The sequence below is a fragment of the Mytilus californianus genome, unplaced genomic scaffold (assembly GCF_021869535.1).
Source record: "Mytilus californianus isolate M0D057914Y unplaced genomic scaffold, xbMytCali1.0.p SCAF_10, whole genome shotgun sequence".
Taxonomy (NCBI): Eukaryota; Metazoa; Mollusca; class Bivalvia; order Mytilida; family Mytilidae; genus Mytilus; species Mytilus californianus.
The window spans coordinates 42,504,265-42,517,742 of NW_026262582.1; the positions used below are offsets into that span (position 1 = coordinate 42,504,265).

The window sequence follows — 13,478 nt, forward strand, 5'->3', positions numbered from 1 at the left end:
CACTGATAGCTTTTTTCTATCAAAATGATCAGATGACTTCTTATAGGCGTTATTTCACCTAAGGCTAAATGACGATTTTTAAACAGCTGGTTTCTTTTTTTTTTTTGCAATTATCTTAAAACTATCATACTTAAATAGAAACTGTCAATCACAAAATGATAAGCATATCAAGATCTAACTAAACGATTTGTCAATTTACTCCTATAAGGAGTTATTGCCCTTAGATAAAGATTTTTATTTTAACCCATTGTTATAATTTTTGTCAATCATCTTGGAAACTATAAAAGATACAAAAAAACTGTAAACAGCCAAACTGATCAGTCAAAAAAGGATCTGCAAATAAGTCAGCACAACCAAAATTTTCAATCGACTCTTTATAGAAGTTATTTCCCTTACACCTCTCGTGACGAATATTTTGGGGATGGTATTATTTGCAATGATGTATAAGAAAACTATAATGCTATATTAGAGAAATGCAAACAGCAACAATTATATCAGCACGCAAGTCAATATATTTGAAATTGTCACAGTTTTTGTGTTTGGCAATACCCTTGAACAATTTTTTTAACCCTCCCCTATTAGGAGTTATGGCCTCATAAATTGCTAAAACTTGAATTTTACTCAAGGTATGAAGGGAAATAATCACCATGTATGTTTCAAGTATATGTTTATACTCCACTTTACTGAAGGCTTTGTTGGGATTTGTCTACCAATTCATTTGTTTGTTAGTCCCGCAAATTTTGTATGGACTTATTTTTGGTAGACCAGGACGTTAACCACAGCCACCGTCACTTTTTATCAGCAACTACTAAACTAAATACTTGATTTCAAAGGAACTCTCATTTTTTTATTTTTTTTTTTTACATCTTATAGCATGCACTCCCTATCTTATTTTGAGATCTGAATAATTTTCTAGATTTCCTTCAGCAAAACATAGACTTTTCTGCATTTAACAAATTTGTGAATGCAAAATTCTCCTACAGTTTGCATAAAAATACATCAAGCTTACATGATTGAAGGGTGATTGAAAATAGAGAAAAATGGACTCAAAAATAAAAAAATACAGAAATGAAGGACTCCTCATTCAGACCCTCTTGGTGAATCTTTAGAACGAAAGGTATTTTTAAACGTTCATTAAAAAAACAAACATTAATTGAATTAGGTCTTTTGTTTATGTTTTTACAGAAAAAATCTGGTAAAAAAGAGCTGTCCAAAAGCCAGGAAGAGGAAAACCATTTTCAATGTGTGAAGATAGTAGATTATTACGTGGTGTGAAGCAAAATGGATATAATTAGAAAACAATTTTAGAATCGTTAACTTTTTCTAAAGAGAGAACAAGTAAAGATTTGAGAAACAGATGGACAACACTTCACAGAAAACATATGAAATTGTAAAGATGTTGTCACCGTTATACATTTTATGTTCGCCAATGTAAACTGTTGAATAGAGAATTTTGTCCTCATGAGAATACGATTGCATTATATAAGGAGTGTGTTTCATACTAGATCATAGTTCAGCCGCAAAGCCGGAATCTTTTATTTTAAACTGTCAAGTTGAAGGACATACCGGAAGTCACAACATCAGACAAACCTGTATCAAACGTTTTGCTTGATTAACTGCATTCAATTTCGTTCCTGGAATTTTCAGTGAATTGATCAACAAAATGTAAGATTATAAAAAAATGCTATTTATATCTACATTTAGCAACCATTAAAAATGTGTATGATAAAAAAATGATAGTACTGAAATTGTGACTGTTGCGCAGAAACAGGGAGGCTGAACTATTGCAAAAGAAACTTCAAAATTGGATTTTTTAAATTTGGTAAAAAATAAAACTTATGTTAGTATGCTCATTAAAAAAAAATTAATCAGTTAACAAGATTGTGTACTTTGCATCTGTGATTGCTGATCAGTGTCATCTACATTATTTATAAATCCATTCTTAGAGGTTTTGTTAAACCATATTGTGATATTGTTATGCTCTTATAGATTATCTTTATTCTTCGAGATTAAACTTTTGAATTTGAATTTTAAAGTGAGTTATGTGCTGTCTGACGTCTGTTTGTCGGCTAAGAATAATTTGGTTCATCAAATAAAAATGGCTGTCAAATTAATTGATTGATTAATTGGTGTTTAACGCCACTTTCAACACTATTGTGCTCTTCCGTAGCGATCATTTTTTATTGGTGGAGGAAGCCGGAGTGCTGCCACACACTTCTTGTAAAGCAGTATTGAATTAATAAAAATCTAAATGTTTCAATATGATTCATTTATTTCATGTCATGCTGTAAGCTCATTTTAACCTCGGTAGGCATAATATTTATCAATATTTTACTCCTTTAATACCCTCAGTTGATGTTTAAGGGTCATTAGCTGTGAAATTCATGTTCACCGATTTGACTCAAATTCTCATAATTATTTGATTTATAACATACTTAAACATAATTCCAAATTATATAAAGTCTAAAATAAACAATTCACGATGCATGGATTCGATAATATGTATCAGCATTTCATGTGTATTTTAGTCTAGAAGCCATTTAATGAGTATTATCATGATTTTAGAATGATAAGAAAATCAAGTTAAAATTAATTCATTTAACTGTTTTAATTTTGTTAAATAAATGTATGATCTAACTAACCATGGAGGTGACATCCAAAGACTGCCAGCGGTCATATAATCTGATATTAACATAAATATAGATATAAATAGATAACAAACACGGGCAACTGGATTTTTCAAGGTCTGTTTGATTTCATATTGTAGGTTAAAAAATATGTTAATCATAGTTTTTACCTGTATAAAAATGAGTTTTTGTGGAATCGAATCAGTCAACCTAATGATTTACCCTTGTTTCAATTTCAATGTTGACATTCTTTTCCTTTTAATAGCTGAACATGCCTGTTTTATGCGTAACCATTCTCTAGCAAAGGGGTTTAATTGAAGATCACATGAATACGGATTCAATGAGGTCAATTTTTTCACTTGCAAGTGAATAATTCATCAGAGATGTTTTTTACCTTATTTTGACAAAATTTAACCAAACTGGCTGCTAAAAGCGAATTATTATTTCATTATTTCACTTTCATTAATGATTGAACAGAAAAAAACATCATATTTTTTTTTTTATATCTTGTTTAAGTAAAAATAATGACAAATTTTAATGTCTACCTGTGTTAAAATGAGCATAGGTATTAATATATATGGGGTATATGTCAACGAGATGGCAACCAAATGACAAAAATAACTAAAGACATCTTTTTGGCAACTAGATTTTTGAGATCTCAACCCTCCCACTTCTTCATCTTGATAAGTAGATTAAAAATTATACATTAAAGAACATACAATAATCAAAGTACTGAAGTACTGTCTACTCGTATGACCTCAGAATCTGTTGGTTGAGGAATAAATGATAGGGATTTTAATCTTGCTGTTGTGATAAATCACTTATATGCATCATCTGATAATCATTATAATCTGGATTGCTGCATTTTTATCATATCAATATATGTATAACAGTGTTGTAGCAGATCATCTTTATAACCTGATAGGCAAATGTTTTCTAATGATCGTGTAAAGTATGAGAATAGCAGGCACCCTCCGGCAATAGTTCTTATTTTCTAATGAGCTTGAGTTGTGCAGGCAACCATATTTCTATACTTTATCAGCTAAATGTTTAATCTTCTGAATATTTTAGTACTCAATATACATGATATAGATTTGTGTACTATGCAGGTTATTTGGAAAAATGGTTTGTTTAAATGCTTGGATCTACTATGTATGTTCATTTTTTAGGTTTTTTATCACCCGGTCCTTTTGACATTTACCTATTGTGGTCCAATATCCAAAAATATGAATACATTGTTAGATTCAGTATATCCCAAGAACCCCAATAATTCATTTTTTTATGAAATCAAACAAAGTTTAATTTTTGACCCTTTGGACCTCAATATGGACCAATTTGATAACGGGCCCCTAAATATACGATTAGATTCAGTATATAAAAAAAAAACCCATATATTCAATTTTTGTTGAAATCAAACAAAGTCTAATTTTGGAACCTGATTTTGACCAACTTGAAAACTGGGCACAAAATCAAATATCTAAATACATGTTTAGATTCAGCATAACAAAGAACCCAAATAATTCAATTTTGGTTAAACACCAACAAAGTTTAATTTTGGACCATTCGAACCTTAATGTGGACCAATTTGAAAACGGGGCCCAAAAATGAAAAAATCTATATACACTGTTAAATTCAGCATATCAAAGAACCCCAATTATTCAAATTTTGATGAAATAAAACAAAGTTCAATGTGGACCCTTTGGACCTCAATGTGGACCAATTTAAAAATGGGGCCCAAAACCAAAAATATAAATATACTGTTAGATTCAGCATATTAAAGAACCCAAAGAATTCAAAACATTGAATTAAACACCAGTATAAATGGTCAAGAAATAAGCAATTTATACAAAGTATTAGAAAAAGTATTGTTTTGGCCCCCTTTTTTCCTAAATAGTAAGGGCCATAACGCCAAAAATCCCAACTTTCCTTTTTTTGGTATGGAACCTTGTGGTACATTTTCATGGAGATCCATAGACTTATACTCAAGTTATTGTCCGGAAACCAAAAAATCCTTGTTTTTGGCCCCTAATTCCTATTCGGTTAGGACAATAACCCCCAAATTCAGTCCCAACATTCCTTTTGTGGGATGGATCCGTTTGTGGTACTATTTCATAGAGATGCATACACTTATTGTCAAGTTATTGTCTGGAAACCAAATGTCTAGCTTCGGACGACGACGACAATGTCATACCATTATATGACTACAAAAATTTTAAAAAAGTCTCTGAACCATGAAAATAACGTCAAGGACAATGGACATAAGACAGAGGGGAACTTTGTAACATTGTATTGGTATACTGTATGAAGCATCAAAGTCTTCTACTCGCGGAAATATAAAGCTGTATGCAAATAGTTTACCCTGTCACTGGATTGTAATCTCATGATTAGCATTGAAGGCAAGACAAAAAATTAAGTCCCCAAATTATAACACAAATCAATATTTAACATTGGGAATAAATTTTGATAAGCATATCATAACTTCGATATCAAATTTTGTGGAAATTTTCGCCAAAGAAATGTTTTCTCAAAAGAGGTAGGGCCAATTTCCCCTGATTTTTTTTCACAGAAGGGCCAATTTCAAAAAGTGCTGAAAGAATAAAAATTTACGATAAAAACAAGAAATAAAAATGTTTTTTGATCAATATCTCGATTTTAATTTATTATGATATGTCGGAAAAATAGTAAATCTAACCCCCCAAAAAAGATGAAAGTCAAATATGCGGAATTTACTGTGTTTTTAGGTGGGAAAAACAGGGAATCCCCCGAGAAGGACATTTCAAACCAAAACAAAGTTATGTTTTTGTTGTTGTTGTAATTTATATAACGTTTTTCCTAAAATAATGAAATTGGTTTAGTGTGTCCTTAATACCTAAAAAACAACTTTTTTAATAAAAGAAATGGAACATCACTAAATTGTACCTGTATAGCAGCTTAATAACATTATTGACTTCAAGAGTCGATGTGGCTCCATCGGTAGCGCATAGAAATGTAAATGACAGACTGCTTGTAAGAAGGGGTTCAAATCTCGCGCAGATTTTTGCATTTTCTGTGGTTGAAATATTTAATTGTAATGTTTCTATCATTTTTTTACGGATGTTTGTTTAATTTATAGAGTCATTATGGATCATTTTGACTATATATCATTGAATTAAAGAAAAAAAAAATAATGTGTTGCTTATTGTGTGCGTTCCTATTACTATCAATACTCTTGACTTACTTCCTATTCCTGTGTTTACATTTATTATATGTATACAAGGAACAATTTCCGCCAAACTGAAGTAGGTGCTTGTACATAACCAATAACACGATAATTGATTATATAGCAATCAAGCCCAAATGTTGTGTGTGTAATATACACATAACGAAAATAGGCCATAGCAGAATAATTTCAAAACAAAAAAAAAAACAATTTTTCGAAACCTTGAAAAAGAATGTTTTTGAAAATGGTATTATATGTAACAAATGCAGACAGCAATTTTAATTATCGCCAATCCACCAACTGTGTAGATACTAGTACTGACATTGTTACCACCGTCCCTGTACCGGTATCTAAGTCATCAGAAAATAAAACAACACCACAGAACAAATCAATTACACTACCAATCGTGACTGTTTGTAAAACATCAAGAAAGTGTAGCATCTGTATCACAACAAAAGATCCATTTGTTACGATACCAGTAAAGGCCAGATTACGGTAAAACCTTAAAAATCGGGACAGAGATAGATACATCCAGATTGAGGAAAACAACATCCCAGTAAAATGCGTCCGATATTATTTGGCTTTTTGACAGGTTAGGGAGCTACCATTTGATTTTTATGGGGGGTGGGGGGTGGGGGTGGGGGGTGGGGGTGGGGGGTGGGGGGTGGGGGGGGGGGGGGGGGCTAGGATGAAATTTGAAAAAAATAGGTAGGACAGGAGTTTTGAGTAAAAAAAAGGCAGGATGAGCAACTTGGTAAAAAAAAAAGGCAGGATGACAATTTGTGTAAAAATATTCAGGATAAACTAGTAAAAAAAAAAGGCAGGACCGAATAGAGTAAAAAAAGTAAAGACATACAGAATATAAAACCAAAACAAACAGATATTCCGCTGCATTTAAAGATTCCAGTATAGACATTGAAACAGAGACCGATCTTGAATCAGATCAGCTGGTTTATATCAGATAATTAGATTATTAAATGTGTTTTGTATTTATATTTAACCCCCTGTTTTATTATTTTGTTAGTTTTAAGTTAAAGAAAGCTATAAAATAAATGTACGCTACAAATCACCTACCAACATTAACACGCTAACTGAAACAACATGTTTTTTTAATACAAAACTAATTTTGAATATCTATTGGTTGATAATTCATATTTTTCATGCACCTCAGTCTTGGCCTTGTTTATTGTAGGAATACCTGTTGAAGGTATGAAAATAGATGATATGACGTATTTTCATGTACTATAATAAGCATATATCGGGCTATTTAAAAACATGATTAACCTACCTAATCAAATGAAAAAAAATCAGGTGGAAATGGCCCTACCTCTTTGTGATTTTTTTTATAAATATCAAGTTTTCTACCACCATTTTTTTCCCCAAGTTTTACAATACACAAGGGACCTTCCTTTTATATTTATTTCCACTTTGCATATTAATTTGAGGTTGAGGCAATCTTGACTTATCGTATGATATAGAAGTGTTGACAGACTGATGAACAGAGAGATTCCTATAAAGGGCACATGTCAACAACTGGGCCCTAATAATCAACAATATTTTTTTTAAATTTTGGTTCATTTATATGTTTCGGAGTTTAGTGTGACGTCCATTTTCGCTAAACTAGTACACATTTTTGTTTAGGGTCCAGCTGAAGCCCACCTCTAGGTGCGGGATTTTCTCGCTGTGTTAAAGACCCATTGGTGGCCTTGGGCTGTTTTCTGCTCTTTGGTCGGGTTGTTGTCTCTTTGACACATTCCCCGTTTCCATTCTCAATTTTATTTACTGTCACAAAAAATATAAAATCAATTTGTGACAAAATGTGTTGTAAAGAAGCACAAAATCCCCTTTTTGGGGCAGCAATAAACTCAGTAAATAGATATGAAAGTTTAGTTCTTAAATTCACCATTTTTGGGAAATAATGGAACACATGTCAGCTGGATCTTTTCTACAAAATATCATTTGATCCCAGTGTGTTTAAAGTTCACATTTTGACAAAATCCATCGATATATCTGCAAATAACAATAGCACAAAATCTAGCATCTCAAGTTGTATTGTCAAATTTCATGTCACTTCGTTTGTTCATTACTTGACATCTCTCATCACATTCTGGTAGTTGTAAACCAGGCAGTATTTAAAAAAATAATGCATACATTCATGTGGCATTGAAGAAAATTCCAATTCCAGATTATATACATCTCTGGTTTTCATATTTCATAGTATTTTCTAATATTTTTAATACAGCAATTTTAAAAAAAACTCTTAATGCTGACTTCTGAATATGCAAGTTTTGTCCACTGAGGATACATTGTAATTTGTACATTTGGCAGAGCTAAATGTGTAATTTGATATTTCATATATAAAAAATTATATAAATATATAAATATAAAACTTTATTCCAAAGTATTAAAAAGTATTCATTCTTACAAATCATATTAAAGTTGAAGTTGCTTTTAAGGATCACACTGACTATTTATTTTATATATAGATAGTGGACACAAGTAAATTTATTTACAACTTTTATAGAGCTTGCCATATTCTATAAACACCTGTCCCTTTTTGAAGTAAACCTCCGGATGTCTGTTGGAGATTTTTGTCATTGTCATTGGGTTGCTGTCTCATCTCTTTTATTCATACATATGAAAAGTTTTGTATTACATGAAGTAAGTGTTACTGAACCTAAATTTTTTAAAGCATGATTACATATTTATGTTTATAAGTTTAATAAATCTATTATGAAATTTTTACTCTATAATATATAGTAACAATGTTGCAATTTCAAATGATTAAACTAATGAAACATTGGCTGTAGTCACAATATAAAATTCAATAACGAAAATTACCATAAACGACGGCACAAATGTACATGTACATACATTTTCACCTGACCTCGACCCCATTTCATGGATCAGTGATCAATGAATTAGTGATTAGGTCCGTTTCTTCTAATAATGTAAGCAGTAGGTCAACTATGTTTAGTGTATGGAATGATTGTTAGGTGTACATGTCAGTCTGGGAGGTTTCATCTGACCTTGGCCTCATTTTCACATTTCATTGAGCAATGTTAAGTTTTTGTGTTTTGGTCTGCTTTTTGTCGAGCCTGCGAAATTTATTTCGCGAAAGCGAGACATAGCGATCATAGATTCTGACGTCGACTTCTTTGCCGGTGCGGCTTCAACATTTAGGTTTAGTCAGTGGTAAAACGTTTTGTTTTACATCAATAAATTTGTCAAACCTACATGGAATTAGATGAAATTTGGACAGAAGCTTGTTTATAACCAAAATACAGTATCCAGAGCAATATTTTGAAAATATTTATTTTGATTTTTCCGTATTTTTCTGATAAATGGACTTAGTTTTTTTTTACATTTAACAAAAGATACAGTCTGGGGTTAAAGTTTGTTACACATCAAATACTTTGTTAAGCCTTGAAGTTCGTAGAGTTTTATGAAACTTTTTTATGATTAAGAGATAATGTCTGAAGCACACTTTTGAAAATATATTTTCATTTTCAGTATTTTTCTGATAGATGGACTTCTTTACATTCAACATTTAACTGACAGCCTGGGATTATTTTTTTTTTACATGATAGTTTTGTTAACCTTCATGGATTGTTATGAAACTGGAACAGAAGCTTCTTTCAAGACCAGGAAATAGCATCTAAAGAGAAAGTTTGAATCTTTTTTAACATTCTGTATTTTACTGAAAAAAGGAATCACTTTTTATGTCAAAATTACACTTTTACACTGACATCAGCAATCGTAGGCGAGACACAGGGTTCCGTGGAACCCTTTACAAATTTTCTAATACTATAAGCAGTAGCTCAATTACATTTGTTTTATGGAATGTTTGTAAGGTGTACATGTTTGTCTGGCAGATATCATCTGTCCTTGAATTCATTTTCATTGTTCATGATTGGTCAATATCAAATTTTTATGGTTTGGTCTGTTTCTTGTTTTCTATAAACAATAGGTCAACTATATCTGGTGTATGTAATGATTATAGGATGTACATGTTTTTCTGTTTGTATATTTAAGCTTGACCTCATTTATATGGATCATTGATAATGTTTAGTGATGCTTGTAATAAAACTTAATCTTTAGGAGTATCAACATAAAATCAATCAAGGTTAATAATGCAGGCGAGACATTTCAGCGGGTGCACTCTTATTATTATCTCATTTTTATGAACTTCGGTATTTCTTATAAATGAAAATAACACTATTTAAATTTGGTATGTCCGAAGCGCTTTTCTGACCTGAAAAATTGTTTAAAAGATTAAAGAATGAAGAAATGAATGACCCCCATCCAGACCCTCTTATATTACCGTAATTCTATATATATATATGTACCTTTGATCTAGCAAGGACAAACACTCCAATCAGATCTAAAACCACTGTTGACTTCTTTTTACTATTTATTTTTATCATAACAATCTGGGACTAATACACATTGGTCTAATTTACAGTACATTTTTTATTTACACATTATACAGTTATTTTATATTCGATTAATATAATCTACTAAAATATTCCGTAACTCGGAGAGTTTATAATAGTTCATAAAGTATTCACTACATACTGGCTTTTATGGCTTCGTAAGAAACAAGTAAAGATTTGAATGTTAAAACGATATCCTTGATTATGACGTAATCACATGAATATCTGGATCTTCTGTCCGTAATCGGCATTTGGATAGACATGATATCACGTGATTGATATTTTTCTATGACAGCACCTGATTGGTCGATGGCCATATGAACATGACAGAGAACATCGTACAGTTTGTTTTCAATGTCAATTATATCCGTTGAAAAAGCGCCGTGGTCGTGATTTTTTTCATTGTTTTTAATCTGCTCCAGGAAAATTGCAGCTGTTGATAACTGTGTGTACGATTCCAAGAGTGTAACGGTTACCTGTAAAAGAATATAGATTATAAAAAACTGCAGTTTACACGACAAAGAGACTTACAATTAATATAAAAAGGAGACATTCTATATAATTGATAGCGTTTTGAAGACTGTTGTTAAACTTTTCGTCGTTTTTTGTTTGTTTGATATGAGTTCAATCTTTTTATACATACTACTCTTAATATAGAAATGAGAAATTTTACATACTTTAAAGGTATAGAAAAATAAAAACCAATTTTTATATTTAACAAATTACTGATAACTGTTGATAGGCAACATGATAGTTCGTGAAGCCTTTCAATTAAACATCTTCTGCCATTTATATACATAGATCTACACCCGAATGTGTTATACATCTTGTTTAAATTGAAAAATAAAAGTACAAATCTGTATTCGAATAATGAACTTTACAAATGGTATTTTTAAACTCAAAGTAAGAATTTGACAAAATATCGTTACTATTATCTAACTGAAATTAGAAGTCACAGTTTCAATTGCAAATTAAAACAAGGAAACAAAACTTACATTTTCAATAGCCAATGAAACGTTCTTTACTTGAACATCTTCAACTCGGAAACCATCCAAATGCACTGTATCTAACCGACTTCTAATGGCTTTAATGATGATTCTTTCATTTGCCTAGCAAGATAGAAGAAAAAAAACAACATTTTAATGCTTGTAATTTACAATCAATAGTATTCTAAGGAAAACACAAACGTGCTTGCATTTTTCAGAATTCAGATGAACTGTAAAAAAAGGTAACAACTCTTCAATCGCTGTCCCTATTTTAATGGTAACTGAAACGCCTTCCTTCAACTATGAGTTGCTGCTCATACCCCACAGCGAGACCAAGACGCCCCCTAATGCCAACATTACTGTAGAGCTCTTTGATATACATCGCTATAAGACATTGACCATATATCTTTTCTTTTTTTCTGTTGTTTTCGGGGAGGGAAGGGCTTGTTTTATTTTTAAACACTTTGCTTGAATATTTATGTCTTGAAGTGTGAATATTTAAAATTATTCACACTAGTCCTAAAGATGTTTCAAGCGCACTCACAAGCAAGCAGTATCAATCTGTCTACTATCATGTTTTGAGACATTTTGTGACAACTTATGTGTTGACTTTCTGTGCGTTTGTTAATGAGGGTCTGGATGGGGTTCACAGAATTAAGAATTGTGGACCAAGTGTACAGAAAAATGGAAAAAAATAAAGAATAGAGAAAAACAGGCCAACAAATAAATAAAAGATGATAATAGCGTGCTTAGATATAAAGAAAAGAGAATAATGGGGAAAATAAATAAAATTTGGAAAGAGATAATATAAATAATTAAAGAATAGAAAAATGATGACCACCTAATACAGACCCTTGTAAATGCTTTTTTTTTGTGTATTACAGTTAAATAGGAGGATTCAAATAAACACTGATCTTATAAAACCGTCATGGACTAAAATAGGAAAAATAAACAATAGTTATAATATGAGAAGGAAATCCTCAATAACATTAAGAAAATGAATTTAAAAAATCAATAACGTAGTGAATCCAAAATCTTAAGCTCTTTTTACAAAGTTTGAACTTTGACTTACCCTGTCATGTTTTAAAGCAATACAATTTCCAGCACATTTGTATAATATATGTTTACTAAAAAGTATCATACAAATAATGAGTATGACTACGTCTTTTTTAACGGGTAACATCTGACTCTTATTAAAGAAAATAACAGATAATACTACATACGTATTTATTTCTCAGATTGCTTGCTATGTCGTCTGCTTCACGAAGTCTGATGATCAGATCAGATATTATTTCAGACTGTGGAGGTAGAGGCGGACGTAACGTAGATGATCCACACGGATGTTTCCATCTTTCATTTCCTACTGGGAAACAATCGATTATAATTATCGAGGAAACAATAGCTGAAATATAAAAATAGAAACAATAGATGAAATATTAAGATTTATTATATACTTAGAATAGGAAATACAAGTAAAGTGTATGTGCAATCATAAGACAATCAATGACAATCGTTTTGTATCAGCCATCGATGATGGTATCGATATCGGTCATGCTAAATACACAGATTGTATCAATCCCCATAAGAAAAAAACTTCATCTGTTTTGAATATATACTAAAGGCTTAATAGGTATAATCTACCTGTATTTACCTGAGGAAACCTATTAAATAATGCGCGCAAATGTAATCCAAAGCTGCGCGCAAAGGTAATGGTAATGCGCGCAAATGCAATGCACCGATAATAAAGTTTAAATGTTATGACTTTTTTCAATATCATACACCGTATCAACCCTCAACCAAGATAATCCCTTAATAGAGTTGCTACTTCAATAAAGTCAAAGTTGTTGTATTGTTCGACGTCTGAAGCAAGACATGATATTTTTAAAACATGTTACAATAAATGACACGTTTTACTTTTCCGGGGAATTCCGAAGTCGTGTTATATTATGTAACCGTTTAACTGCATATGAATTATCATTTTTATTTTACTTTAAACAGGTAAATTCATCTGTTATTAAATTAGATACTAACGACTAAACAATATATTTTGTAATAAAAACATTTGTTGTTCTTTCCATGTTAGAAAAGATAGAATAGGACGATTCAAAATGTTGGACTAGCCAGAAAACATCCTTGGTCTTTTCCATAGCCTACATGTGGTCAATTATTTCATCGATGCCATCAAAAACACAAAGTTATGACTTTTTTCAATCTAAATTTAGAAATGTAC

At 31.2% G+C, this 13,478-nt stretch overlaps 1 long non-coding RNA gene across 1 annotated transcript in view; it reads right to left on the minus strand.

Moving 5' to 3' along the window:
• LOC127718165 (uncharacterized) overlaps positions 1-12,587 on the minus strand; it is a 32,249-nt gene extending 19,662 nt beyond the window's left edge. Inside the window, exon 1 of the long non-coding RNA XR_007989601.1 lies at positions 12,472-12,587. This is a non-coding gene — a long non-coding RNA (uncharacterized LOC127718165). The remainder of the gene's footprint in view (positions 1-12,471) is intronic.
• Between the last annotated feature and the right edge of the window lie 891 nt (positions 12,588-13,478).